At 42.3% G+C, this 15,529-nt stretch overlaps 1 long non-coding RNA gene across 2 annotated transcripts; it reads right to left on the bottom strand.

Annotated features, from left to right (window-relative positions):
• Nucleotides 1-641: 641 nt before the first annotated feature.
• LOC144713789 (uncharacterized) lies at nucleotides 642-3,161 on the bottom strand. Of its 2 annotated transcripts, XR_013584153.1 has the most exons (3): nucleotides 2,995-3,161; nucleotides 1,098-1,338; nucleotides 642-946 (listed from the first exon to the last, which is right to left on the bottom strand). It is a non-coding gene; the product is annotated as an uncharacterized LOC144713789 (long non-coding RNA). The 2 variants fall into 2 exon arrangements; XR_013584151.1 differs by lacking the exon at nucleotides 2,995-3,161 and having other exon boundaries at nucleotides 1,098-1,428.
• Nucleotides 3,162-15,529: the final 12,368 nt, after the last annotated feature.

Below are 15,529 nucleotides of genomic sequence, written 5' to 3'. Positions count from 1 at the left end.
AGTTTGATCTAGATGGGAGAGCTCAGAGTTTTGACTCTTGGGAAACTATTTATGGTTAGATATTGTAATCTCCCTTTGCATTCTTGATGGATTCAAGTTTTAGACTTAAATTTCACCATGATGAAGAATCACATGGGACATTCAATTCAAAATTTATGCCAACATTTTCACCTCCGCTGCAATGTAGCAGAGTAATTATCTTGTATAACATCGTGAAATGGATGTACACACGTTATTATCTCGTTTTCAACTGTGATGTAATGTAATTCAAATGCTGCCTTTTCATATGTCTCTGTTTCAAGCTTTTGGTATCATTTAAATATAATTTGATATTATGTCTTATAAGTAACACTCACTTGATTGAGTTTGTATTGGTCTTTTCATCGTGATTTTTTCTGTACATATCCAGAGATGCATCTACGAGAACTGAATTTCGAAATTAAGAACTTCGAAGAAGCCTCAAAGGACTTTTTAGATTTCTGATGGACTAGCTGGTGCTTTAAGATTCAGACATGTTTACAAACACTCGAATGACAAATGTACCACAATAAACGTTGCATATGATACTCATTATACTTGCCTTTTACACATATTTTTTACTTCACTCTGACATTGATTTTGATATCTACGATGCAAGTGAATCACAAAACAGAAATCAGTCTTCATTGAACTAGACCGGCGATGAACAAGATTGCAGTGGACAGAAATTTAAGGATCGGACAGGACCGTGCGGGTCGTCACTCGTCAGGCTAAACATTCTCCGCTTCGTTCTCTCCAAATTTCTCCACTGAACGAATGCCATTGACGAACTGATAGCAGACGATTGGCGACCGGAACAAGCGAAAAAATGGTTGAATTTTTGCCGCTTCCTGTTTCAACTTGGTGATTTCTGGCGTCGGTGCACTGGTCGTGGGGCTGAAGAAGATAGCACAGATTGGCCGGGGGTCTGCAAGACGGTTGAAGAGCATCCCGTTGCTTTCGTTAGTTGTTAGAGATAGGTTGATCGGAGGTTTACAAACGATAAAAGAAATTAAAATCATAGATTCGTCCAGAAATGTCGAGCCGTGATTAATGTTACGAGAAATAACAGAGGTTACCTCGAGTATAAAGGATGCAATGAGTTTGATGACGTGTGATATTTTTCGCCCATTCGAACATGGCCAGCTTATTACTCTCCGGTCTACAGCTTCGATTGATCGCAAGTAACTTCTTCTGACAACCCATTTCAGGCCCTTTGACAACCTTCTAATTGATCCTTGCGTCCTCATGTTCATTGGCATTTCGTTCTCTCAAGTTTATTACTGGGTCCATGTCAGTAAATCTGTGTCGCGGCAGGACCTGAGTTGAATGAGATACAAAAAAAAATTCGAGCTTTCAGGTATTGCAAATGGCACAGTAAATACGATATACTGCTCGGAATCTTGTATTAGGGTACGATGTTAGTAGGGACTAGGGACTAGAGAGGGAGACAACGCAACCCGAAGTGATGCCTCTCTCTCTCTCTCTCCTCCTCCTCTGCTGCATTTCCTTCCGATCCCCCGCCCGCCGCCGCCGCGCCGCGCGCCGCGCTGAGCCGCCAGCTGGCCCGTCGATCGTCCACAGCAATCGCGCCCAAGACGGCTGCCAGCGCCAGGACTTGGATCGACTCCCTCGGCAACGCCTTGGACGCTATCATCGACAATCTCGTCGACCCCGCCGGCAGACAGCCCGGCGTGGATCCACGCCACGTTCTCGCCGATAATTGGGCCCCCGTCGGCATCCCGCCGCGGCGCGGCGCGCGCGCTTACTCCAAACAACCCCACCCAACAGGCCTCGCCGCACCCTCCACACACCTTCGACGGGCGCCACGTCTCCACGTCCTCTCCGATCCGATCCAACACAAAGCCCGTAAAACCAACCCCCATTGCACACACGGGACGCTACTCTCGGAGAAGGGACGCGGGAAGACGTCCTTCAAAGCCCTTATCGGCGGGCTCCTGCGAGCCGCAGCCGTCGCCGCCCGCGCGCTGGCCGGGCGAGTAGACATCTCCGCCGGATGACGGCCCATCCCAAGACGGACCCCGTCACCGGCGAGGTCTTCGCGTTCTCTTCTCTCTTCGCCAGCCCTCCTTCCTACACGACTTCGCCATCACTGAGAGCCACGCCATCTTCTGCGACACCCAGCTCGTCATCCAGCCCCTGGAAATGGCGTTCTTTGGAGCCCCACTCGTCGACGCCAACGGCTCGACGGGAGGCGAGGAGGCGAGTGCGTCTGCCGCGGCGTTGAACGTTCGGAACGTTCGGCGGGAGGCCGTTCTCGCCCCCCCCGCCGCCGAGGCGACGGTGAGATGGTGACTGGTGACGTACGTTTCTCGATCTCGATGAAGCAAAAAACGAGCTTCTTGTGGTTGGTCATGGACGTCCGGGTCCTGGAGATTGTCGCCGAAGTGGCTCTCCTCGACAGATGGTGCCGCCCTCCTCGTCTCTTTCGTCGTCACCGCCGCCGGGAGCGAGAGAGAGAGAGATGCCCCCGAACGGGATGATCTGTCGGTCCGGCTCCTCGCGAAAGCGAAGGCGAGTAGACGATGAATGGGTCTGTTTGCGAGTTTACAGACGCTCGTCCAGGTAGCATGACACAAATAATACCAACCTCGAACATTTTGTGTGGTAGGAGACGTTTACTGAGTTCTTTGAATGTGGGGAAAGAAAGTTTTCCTCGTATTTAAAATGAGAGCAATGGCATATGAATGATAAAATTTGGAGGCGTCGGAAGGGGAACTATGATCGCTAGAGTGGCAAGTTAGTTGTGGCGTGGAGGTTGATGCCGTGTTTGAGAGAGTGACTAGGAAGATGTGCGGTCGATAGACAGAGAGATGATAGGTAGTGATGGAAAGGTGGGTCCAACTTTAAGAAGCCCAGTCTGTGGAGGAGATCGTATGGTTCCAGATAATAGAGGAGCTATAGGGATACAACTTTTTGATAAAAAAATAAAGAACTGGAATAATCGATGATTACGTGAGAGTAGACATGCGCCAAACCGTGCGAGCGGATCTCGCTCGTGCGGTTGGGCGCATGTGCGAAGCTATTGTGCGAATTTTCGCACAGGAATTTCGTACACCGCACCGCCCACCGCACAGGGGTCGGTGCGGTGCGAAAATTCCACGTTGTGCGAATTTCGCATCCCCTCCCCCCCCCCCCGGTCCGCCGGTCGGCCCGCCGCCCGCCCCCCTCTAGCCTGCGCCCCCTCCGGCCGCCCCCCTGCCTCCCCCTCCGGCCGTCCCCGCCCCCCTCCACCCCCCTGCCCCGCCGCGCCGCCCCCCTCCCCGCCGCGCCGCCCCCCCGCCCGCCCTTCTTCCCCCCCCTGCCGCGCGCGCCCCCCTCTCCCCTGCCCCCAGCGCCGCCGCCTCTCCCCCGCCCCGCCGCACCGCCGCCCTCCCCAACCTGCCCCGCCGCGCCGCCCCCTCGACCCACCTGCCCCGCCGCGGCCCCCTCCTCCCCTCCCCCGTCGGCCCCTCCGGTCGCCCCCGCTGCCCCCCCCACCCCGTTTTTCTCGTGCTTCCTCCGGTCGTCCCCGCCGCCCCCCCAGGCCGCGCTCCGCCGCCGGCTTCCCCTCTAGCCCGCGCCGGCCGTCCCCGCCGCCCTCTCCCCCGCCCCGCCGCGCCGCCCCCTCCCCCACTGCATCCCCGCGCGCCGCCGCCCTCTCTCCCCTGCCCCCGCGCCGCCGCCCCCCGCGCCCTCCCCGCTAGCCGCCCCCGCTCTCCAGCCCTCCTCTGCCGGCACCCCCCCCCCCAACCGCCGCCTTCCCTCGTCGCCGCGCGCCCCCTCCCCCGGCCAGCCACCGCTCTCTCTCCGCCCTCCACCCCCTGGCTGCCGCCCCACACCACCAACCCCCTCCCCCCCTCCGCCCCCCCGCCTTCTCTCCACCCTCCTCCGTCGCGGCCCCCCACCCCCCGCCGCGTTCGCCGCCTTCGCCGGCACCGTCTTCTCCGGCGACGCCATCTGGGCGACGCGGCGGCGCCGCTGTGGGCCGCCCTGGGCGTCTTATTATTTTTAATTATTAATTATATTAATAATTAAACATAGCAATTATACCTCTTATATTAAGAATTAAATATAGTTATTTTATTTTCCAAATAGCACTTAAAATCTTTTTTAAAAATCCTTATAATGAGCGAATTTAGTGCCATGTGCGGTGCGCTTTCCCGCACAAAAGCGCACCGCACACCGCGCAGGGCATTTTGTCCGTGCGAATTTTCGCACTGCACCGCACGACCATCTCTATGTGAGAGGAGAATCAAGCATCGATGTCCAAGGTGATGAGGATTATAGACAAGTTAGAGAAATTATCAGGGTGTTTTATAAGTTCGTTGGGATACATATAATACATATTTGGTTACATATCTGAGAAATGAAAAGTTACACATAGTTTTGATTGATTTTGTAAGAGGGACTTGTGCTTGTGTACTCGAGTTATATTGTGTCTAATCAAATATACTGTATATTTATCTTCATCCATAACTTCTAGTGAAGAGAGGAATTGTATTTCAAAGATATGTAATTTTTTAATGACATGATTATGCTTGTGATAGGCTGCGCCACTCTGATCTGGCGTGCGAAGATAAAAATGATTATGTTGGATGTGTCAGGTCTTCAAGTGTGTGCGCATTGCCTGATGTGTATCTTGTACAATTTCAGGGGGAAGACAATTACGGAAAATTTGTATACCACTTTGTTCTAAAATTTAAAAATGCAAGGACCATCAATGATAGAAGAGCGACTACAATGATTTGAAATGACACAAGAGGAAAATTTGAGATATATCAAGGGAGGGACCCCTAACATCAAGTGAATTAACAACAAGGATTTCCATGTCTCTTCATCAGTTATGGATGGGCGAATTTGTGTGCCTCAGAGATACAGCAAAAGTAATAGATGGAAGGTTTTGGGTAGTGATCAATCCAGTATTATGCATGAAATCATACATATTATAAGGCTATCTTGGCATCATAACGTTGATAATTATTCTTATACTAATGGGAAAGTACATTCGATGGATTAATTGGGCCAGTGTGTTAAATTTATTTTTTATCATGATTTGCCTACTAATAATTGAGTGGTTGCATGCAAAAAAAAAGGGGAAGAGAACCAAAATTTTGGCAAAAGCCAATTCCCCTCAAACCATCGTAGCAAGCACTTAAGCCAGCGGAGGTCACCAAACACCAGGACGCTAAGGAATGCACCAGATAATAATGGTACTACACAGAAAACAGCCCATGCAAATCACGCCAATGCTACCCAGTAGACCCAAGTTGTAGGGTTTCATGGCCTTGATCTTGATGAGAAATTATGCTGTGGGCCTGCCACTGTGCAAGAATATTACATTTTACATTTAAAAATAGATTCGGAATTTTATCTTTATAGCTGTTTTGATTTTTAAGATGTCTGATAAAGGTCCAACAAGAAAAAAGATACTGATATCGCCCAAACATGCCAGGACTTTAAGCAAAATGGAAATAAAATTGACTAGGCTTTGAGCCGGCCTGGCCCAAATCATGTCTCATAATGGGTCAGGTCTTTAGTGGCAGTCTAATCTAGACCATCCTATCTTCTTAAGGAAGTATAAATGATCTGATTTACATCTTACCCTTCTTGTCATCTTTGTTTCTCAATGGATTTGATTGGTCGGGGCGGTTGACGAGGATGGTGAGGCCCCCTTGAGTAGAAACCTGATTAGCTAACAGATGCTAATGAAGATGAAGCTATTCATGGGGCAATGCTGATTGGGAGAAGAGCCACCGGAGTAAATAAGATCCATGTCTGTGATTTAATCAAAGCATGTAACCCTTTATTAAGGAGATCGGTCGCTGAGGGGCAAATGAAAGCCATCATTCGCATCGGTGAGCCAATTGAGGCTAGCGACGGGAGTTCTTCTATGATTCAATGGCTCATACGAAATCTAAAAAAGGTGGTCCATAAGATTTAGGATTGAAAGACCTCTCTCTTAACCATATCAAAAGCCTCTTTCACTATAGTTCTTTTCATCTCTTGTCACAGGTAAGGAAGCACATTGAAGATCCTTTGTGAGGCAGCTCAACACATCACAGGGTCATGACAACATCATAGGAGCTCGCGAGCTTCAGGATGCTGCTAGATGAGCTTTAAGAAGACATGGATCTACACCAACATGAAGGAGGACAATCTAGTTTGCTCGCAGAAGTTAGGGGCTGACGATCAGCGACACTAACCTCTCTCCTCCAAATCATGGCTGATCTGGTCATTTTTGTACTCCAGCATTTGAGCACCAGCATATAGATGAGGTAGAACACCAGCATTTGCACATCTTACATCACAATAATCTAGTTCAAATCCTATTTGTATTCATGTTTTGGGTTCAACTTCTTGGAACAACCTCATTTACCTATTTTGTCAGACATTTTTGGTTTAGTTGAATATTTGCCAATGATATCTCATTTTCCCTCAGTTTTATAGCTTAAATAATACTTATGAAAAATATTAATCATTCTGCCTCTTATTCTATTTAGATGATCTACCCCATTACCCTTTATTATTACATATAATAGAGGATAATACGGGTGAATCAACTATTAATTCACCCTTATTACTCTCCATTGTCATCCATCTGTTTATCTCCGTACCTAATTTCTCAAATACTATTAAAAATCAAAATGCATTTTCCTTTTATCTAGATAGATCTTAATTCCTATCACATACATAATCTACATATCTTCTTATTAATTATCTTATTAATATTCATTTCCCTCTCCGTTCTTCGTCTTATATTTTATTAAAAACAAGGTATACATATTGTATTTCCAGCTCTCCTATCATACGTATAATCAATCTGCAGGCCAAAATAAACAATAAGTTTTAAGATATTTCATACTAAGGATGTTATCTTATATATATATATCTAGCTTATTACTCTTATATATATATTAAAATCTATTAATAACTTTTCCACGACCTATCTTTATCCCCCTCTTTTCTTATAATTCCATGAACATATTTCATCATCTTACATATTTACAACCTCAAATCTCTAAAAATAATCATCAGTATAATAATATAAAATCTCTTATCTCATAGATATATTACTCCTACCTTTATTTCTTCCTTATTATTATATCATCTTAATTTCTACCTATCCTCTCACTCATCATTATCATCTTCATTATTAGCTGATCATTTTTATTTTATTTTATAATTTAACTAATGTCTATTCTCATCCATATTATCATATTATTATTCCAAATCCTAACTCAAGCACAGGAGCCATCTCTAAAGACCAGACTTTGTGGATATGACCTTAGTCTTCACTAGACATACTCGAGTGAGTTTGGAAGATGACCTTACTCTTCACTAGATATATTTCATCAATGCAAGTTAAATTGAGAACAAATGTAAAATAAAGATTTTAATTTGCCATCCTTGGATAGCGCGAGAATTGGGAATTGCAAACTTATAAATAGTTTATTCAAAAATGAAAAATTAAAAGGTGACCTAGTTTGGTGTCTCAAATGAAGGATAAAGTTGTTTCAGGAATGCATGATGTAGTAACATGACACAAAGCTTTAAGCTACTAAAGGATGTCTCTAGGTATTCCCTTGAGAAATATTTTCTCAGTCACTCAATGCTTCAGAAAGCAGTAAGAGACTGACCTATCGATTGGGTTAAATCAATCTGGTTTAAATTAATCTATATGATGATACATTTAATTAATTTGGAAGTCCAATAAAGGTTATTGGGCCTCTGATGGGGGACCATCGCGACGACACCGCCACGGGACGCGCTCGGCCTCTCCGAGCCGCTCGCGCCGACGCCCGCGATCCCATCTTTAAATACTCGTCGTAAGTCTCTTTATTATTTTCTGATTTTGTTGTGATAGATATGCGGACCTGGCCGGGTGTTTGGCCTCGTCCCCCCTTTCTTTCACGTTTTGTCTCGTTGTTATGTGTAAGGAGGAGGGCCCCGTCACGCGACGGACCCCTCCTCCCCTTTGGCTCTTGGCACCCTTCCCCTCCCCCCTATATAAAGGGAAGGCATGCCCCAAGAGCAAGCTAGAGAGTCATTTTGAAAAAAAAAGTCATGTTTGTTCATTTTTCCATAGTCGTGAGTTAATTTTAGCAACCCGCAGTCTTCTCCGCTAACCTAGTTTCAGAGATCGTCCTCCCTCTCCCGAGCCGCCAGATCGGGATTCCTTTGCCGTCACCCGATCAAATCATCACCACCAACCGGTGGTTCTTCTCATGATCGGGAGCTGAGCGGGTGCTGGCCTGAATACCTCGCCATTTCCCTCCTGGCGATGACGGGGCGAGGCAAACGCTGACGGAATTTGCTTGCCGGTCGCCTCTGACCTTCTAGCCACCTGGGTCCACCCATCTTCTCCCTTTGGCCTAACACGGAGATCTTCCTCTCACCCCCACGATCCTAGCCAGACGACGCCTTCCGGAACTCTTCACCTCATCTTCCCTCTTCTGCAAGTTGATTCCCCGATTTCCGAACCCTGCCATCATCATTTTCCTCGCGCAATATCGCCAATCGCCTCTTGCCGATCCATCATTTCTGCTCGCCCAAAGCATCCAACGAACGCCCCTTCCCCCTTGTTATTTCCTTTCTGCTCGCCGGCCTACACCCGCACCACCTTCCCGATAAAATTGACATACTCTATCTCGGCCGGCATAGTTGACGACCTCCTATCTTCCTTGGATATTTGACCGCACCCCTGCATCTTGATCGTCGCCGGTGGATTTTATCACCAAGGGGAATATTGCCACTAGGATTCCTGCTACTACTCTTTCTGAAACGAGGCTTCCTACGACTGCACGCCGGGCTTGCTGCCGTAGTACTATTGTTGCCAAATCATCCTGTCCCTGGACCTCTTTCGATTGATCGCCGGATTTACTTCTGCCGGATTACTATCGTTGGTCGTCGCTGCTGCCAGGATTGTCGCCGCCGGACCGCCACCCTCGGGTTTTCGTTGACTGCTCGCCAGGACTATTACTGCCGGGAACTACTTTTGCCAGGTTCCATTTCGATCTCCCTCATTTTACAGTATCGTTACGTCTTACAGTACTGTCTACCCCTATCGATTTCCTTTGCCGCTTGATCTTAAAACGATTCCGGTTAGGATAGCCACCGTTGTCGTGTGATAGACGATTTCTTTGAGATAGACGGCTGATCATAGTCGTTGACCGAGAACTCCCTCAGGCCGTCGCATGCTCCCCTCATCGTGCTAGTTCGTGTATTCTCGAGGGTCACACAGAGTCTGTCCTGACCTAGTCGTCTTCCTTAGAACGTGCTGAACCCTCGCCCCTCCATCGGCCCGTCCTTACCCGCTCTACGAGGAATATTTAAACTTGCATTCATCTGTTTAATTGAGGCACATTCCCCATCGTTGTGACGTAATACGAGCCGTCGATCCCGGCGTTACCGTGTTACATCAGCCTCTTCAGTCATTAACCAGAAAGATACATGGGCCTAGAGGGTCACACACAAATGGTCTTTGGATGTCGGAAGATATACTTAAGTTTTGGGGATTTTGTGAAAAATATCCACTTAATACAAAAAGGGGAAGGCCCTGAATAAAATTCACCGGCCAGATTTGTTCAAGAGCCTTCCCCTTATTATCCCTTATCCCTACACCTCCTCTCCATTTCTGAAGTGATCGGGATGGCGTAACGATGATGACATAAGTTTGCGAGGGTGACGGAGGAGATACAATGTGCAAAGGATCACATGGATACATCTAGAGGCTTCACACTTGAGCAGCTTGACTCATCTCACTCAGGGACCAAAGAAATCATGGATGCAATCCGTGCACAGGTTATTCAATTCATGATTTTAATGATGTCATAATGATTCCGTTATGAGTCTTCCACTACATGGAATCCTCGTGTTCATCCAAATCAAGGGCATTATAACCAACAACTGGATTATGTTTTTTGCCAATCCAAAATCTGTTTACAATTTTGGGAATGGAATGGAGGTGGAAAAGTGACCTTATGATGTTTCCTTGAGAGCTAATATCTGATCCATTATACAGTTTAGAACATCTACCAAATTGACCTTCAGAATCTTTTTTCATAAAAATATATTCATTATAATGCACATATGATGCTAAAAAAGAGGATACATACAATCAATAAATGAGTTATAATGAGTGCATAGTCCGAAGATCACTAGTTTTTAAACTTGTATTCTAAATATTCTTATTCAATCTATACTCGAGCAAAGATATCAACATATCACAATATAGTAACACTATCTTGTCTCACTCACATGATGAGTATAGGTGGTCCTATAGCCATTACTATGGAGACAAGATAGATAGGGGGTGCTCTTTTGGGGGCAAGTGTTTGGTGAATTGATTTGTATGAATCTAATGGTATTATAGAAAGGTGTGAATTAGGTTGATGATGGGATTTTGAGGCCACAATCAACTTGATTCACAACATCATCTTGAACCAAAAATGGTTCAGAAAGCTAAAAATACAGGGCAACAAAAAATCACCTTTTGAGCGTATTGAATTCATGATTTATTAGTTCCATGGATGACCATATTCCATCCATTCAAATTCTCAACATCTAGATGTATACACATAATCTTCATTACACAAGATTTCCTCCTCTTTTTTCAAATCATGATTCTACAAATCTTATTTATCTCCGTCTAGTTTTATTAGAAGCGGCACTTAGGGAAGAAGAAGATAATAAATGGGAGGGCACTCAAAATGAATTCCATGGGTATAAAATAAGGGTGCGACATCTAATAATAGTGCTTTAGAAAATTTCATGAAATTCCTTGAACTTAGATTGTATCCACTTATGTCTTAATATTTCGAGTGTGTGATCTTTTACATCAATGTAGCCGTCTAATCAATAACTCCAATGTATTAAGTATGTGACACATATATTAATTATGTACACAGACCATGGGGTCCCAAGCTACACCTCGTGCCCTAGAAGATACAAAAGAGTATGCCAACTCTATCATGGAAGTTCTATCCGTGTTGCGTTTTTGTGTATGTATCTGCATGAGACTCCTACATCAAATCCTAATAGGTCATTCTGGGTAGTAGTGATGTGTTTCAAAACTATCGGATGACATCATCTCTGCCATTTCTAATGTCTTGGCCAGGAATTAAATTTCATGTTACTCCTTGACTCAAACTCCTCTAATATAGATGATGGATGATCCCATCTTGACTGCACAATAAGCTTAGTAGGCATATTTTTAAACTTGATCCAGGGTGGCTTGGAATATCTTGAATAAAGACTCATTAGCCATACTCAAAACACATTCACCCATCCATAAGGTTTCTTATGTGTCTTGATAACATACATTTTTAGTAGGTTAATGTCATGATATTTACATATTTATGTTTCTTATGTGTCTTGATAACATACATTTTTAGTAGGTTAATGTCATGATATTTACATATTTATGTTTCTTATGTGTCTTGATAACATACATTTTTAGTAGGTTAATGTCATGATATTTACATATTTATTTGCACTAGAGTGATGCAATATCCTTTTAATCATGTCTAGAAATGATCATATTTATTTTTTGAATGATATTTTTAATTTTATGAATTTTTAGGAATTTTTTGAAGTTATCTCCTAGAAGAAAATATTTTTCTATTTTCCTGAATTTTTGAAAGCATATACTTGAGAATATAAAATTTCTACGTCCAAAAATGTTTTGATTTATTTATTTTGCTATGTATCTAATTTGATATGAATATATGAAATTAATTTTGAGTTTAAATCGTTATTGTGCCATGTGTCACCATTTGACTTGATAGAATGGAAACCAATCAAGACTTCACACCATATTGGCACTGCATATCATTTTGACAAAAGTGATATAATAGCATCATGGATTTTGATGCCATAATAGTTAATCATTATTTGATGTGGTGTTACTTATTTTAATCATAGGGATGGTACGGCCTTAGAAAAAAAGGTGCTACTTAGTTGGCACCAAATGTAGTGTGTGGATTGATGGCAACCTATTTAAATACTATCTTTACATTTTTGCATGCACTTGGAAACGTGGAGACTGATGACGCATACAGCATCAGGAAAAGCATAGCTCCATGGGTACAATTTTGGGGGTGTCAAAAAATTAGAATGGTAAAAGCAACATGGCAGTGGTGGAAAAGGAGAGAAAAATGAATTGATTGAATCAACAACCAAAATGATCCAGCTTAGGACTTGATATCAGATGATCCAAAAAGCCGATCAGGCTGAAAATTTTAAGAGCAACTTCATCTTTCTCTCCTTTATCCATCCATCTAATTGGATTTATAAGATGCCCCCAATATTTCAGAGAAAACATATTTCAACTTTTTTGCTCCTAGAGAGACTGATTAAAAGAGAGTGGGGTTTTTGTAAATCCATAAAGGTTTTCTTGGAGCCTTGAGTGTTTGGAGAAGCTCAACAGATAAGTATAGAGGTTGATCTTCATCAAGTACTCGCCTTGGTCCTAGTGGAACATAGGGATGTTAGGTTAGTCTCTTGCGTAACATTGATCATTCTTAGGCACATCATCTAGATATATCTTTATCATCCCAGCCTTCCACTTCAATCCATCATCACCACGCCTCATCCTTATATCATCTCCATCACATTCCCTTTTCCATATCTCCACCTCATCTTTAGTTAAAGATAAATCCTCAGTTGGCCACTTGACCGCCTTCTTTCAGTATCCTTATCCCATCCTACTATCACCTCATCACATATCTTCCTCTAACCACTATCTCTTGATTTCATTTAATCTATTTATGTCTTCTCTATTGTTATTTATATCATACTCACCTAGTCATTACCATTGTCTCAACTCCACCTTATCAATACGTCACTATCTCATATCCTATACATATCCCTTCTGATCCCTTTGAATCACTACATATCGAGTGCCAAATCCTTAAGATCCATTACCTGTTGATTATCTATCTCAAATTATTATCTAAGTATTAATTTATCAACTTTATTGATTAAACTCAAAACACAAATGGCATATTTAATCCTAAGTTTTGAGTTTATCATTTATTGATTCTAGGGACCACTTACAATACCAAACATGAATTAATTTGATTGACAATAGATCTTTCCCTAACATCACCAACTATCTATCCCTAAGTGTCTCCACAATAATAGCTACAAGATTGGCCATACTCACCATATGGGTAGCACAAAACAATTATATTCTTTCTGAATATTTTTCACGTCTTTCTCTAGCATCCTTCAAATACGAATATTTTGAAGACATGTTTAAAGACTAATGATCTCTTTATTATGAAGTCAACATAATTCACTCAATCATCACGTCTTGATAGAGTTCAGTTATAAGCATCCCACGTGCATTATAAGGAATATATAGCATTAATGAAATATTGAATGAGGCGTACAATGAGTGACTGAATTATAAGTCACATATATCTCTAACACTTGATTCACATTACAAGTATTGTGTTCCTTGAACTTTAGATAAAAAATACATCTTTTGGATGGATGGTCGTTCTTTGTCTGTCTTATGAATGCTTAGTGATGCAATTCCAAACATCTTAGCTTAGGTGTAGAAAGGATTTCAGCGACATGATTAAGTTGTCAAGATAAGATTATCTGTCCTTGTTATAAGAGGAGACTATCAAGGAAGCCAATGCAATGAAGTCTTAAGCCAAGACAATGGAAAATAACTGAACAGTTGTCCACTGATTGCACTAGACTTTAGTAAGATGGACTGGTAGATTGAGGATGCACTTGATCTCACAACTTTTGACATTTTCAGCGGTAATGAATTATGAACAAGTGCTCATTGTCCCTTGTTCAAAATTAGTGTGAAACTATATGTGTGTATAAATTCCATATATAAGGTTAAGGAAATGGGAGCTAAACTGTAGAATGATATTTATTGAAGAAATGGGAAGTAGACTACCAGCACATAATGTCAAAGGTGAATTACTCCTAAAACATGGGTAAATAAGATAGTGTAATTTTCCTATCTTCCAGATCTAATTCTCTATTCAGTCAACTAGATAAAATATTTAAAAAATAAGTCACCATATTCATACCCATCCCTATTTTGGTAATTGATAACTTGAAAATTATCATGTTTAATTGATGAATATTACATTATATTTATGTGTTTTAATGACCATATTTGCATGTTATCATATATAAATGAAGATAAAGACTTAAACGCTGATTTTATTATTGTTTCTAATTTTAATTTTTTTTGCATGGTATTTAACCTCATTTCATTGAAGAAATATTTTTTACATGGCCTTAAATACTTGGCTAAAGGTTGCTAAGGGCTTTTCTAAATTTTCTGGAATTTTTATATATTTTTTTGTAATTTTCTGACCAGTGTTTAACAAAGAAATGATTTTTAAGAATTAAAAGAATATATTTTATTATTTATTTAGTATTTTAAATATGATTTTCTATTAAATTTATGGTGTCCACGTCATTCACCCAAAAATTTGGGCGAATGATTAGAAGAACCAAGATTAGTCAATGATAGGCTCATTATGGCATCACGCATCATGATGCCATAATGAGTGAATCATGTACGTTGAAAAAAAAAGAAACATGGCGTGGTGAGCGAGAAGAAAAAAATGGTACGCTGTTTTATTTATTTTGGTTCTTTTCGTACAATAACGCATGCGGAGAATCGATCTCTGCGTGCATTTGTTAAAATAGATACCTCGTACTGCAGCGTGCATTAAATGCACGCGACAACCAACGCATGTGCATCTTTTAAATGAAATAATGATTACACGCAAAAATCGATTTTCCGCGTGCATTATATGCATGCAAAAATCGATCTTGCGTGTAATAACTATTTAAAAAGACCTCTTTTGTCTTTTCTTTTTGTTAAGACACAGGGTGACGTGGTGCTTCGTGAGCCACTCAAATGCCGCGTCATTCTCCAATGATTGCGTGCTACGGACGCGCACAACGACGTGTCAGAACGCGATCCGAAAAGGTGGAAAACGAGAAAAAAAGCCAACCAATCAGAAAATGCCATTTTTTGAGATATTTTGAAGAGAGATAAAAAATCCAATGGTTGAGATTAAATGCCAGTAAAATGGCGATATCTTGAGATCTAGATGTCTGATTGAGCTGAAATTTTGAGGGCATGTTTGTCTTTTCACCCTCTACAATCCCTATGGTTGGATTTTTAAATAGAGGTCTGGAAAAAAAAGGCAAAATTCACTTTTTGAAGCTCTCCCCAAGGATTTGGCCAGGAAGGACATAGAAGTTGCTTTGGAAGTCGACAGATCTTGATTCTGCATTCAAAGTTGTAAGTTTTTTGATTTGTATTTTGAACTTCTTCTTGAGAGATTCTAAAATGCCTTGGCATGGGTGAAATGTAGATGCCCTAGAAGTTGTTTTGATATAAATTAGCATTGGAATTTGAGTCTGATTCGAGATCTAAATTTTAATCTTTGGTTTTAAATAGATTTAGAACAATTCTGCATTCTTAGATTTTTAAATTAGGGTCAGATTTCACTTTTTC

Source organism: Wolffia australiana, chromosome 16 (genome assembly GCF_029677425.1).
Source record: "Wolffia australiana isolate 7733 chromosome 16, ASM2967742v1".
NCBI lineage: Eukaryota > Viridiplantae > Streptophyta > Magnoliopsida > Alismatales > Araceae > Wolffia > Wolffia australiana.
This window is presented reverse-complemented; position numbering and strand designations above follow the sequence as displayed.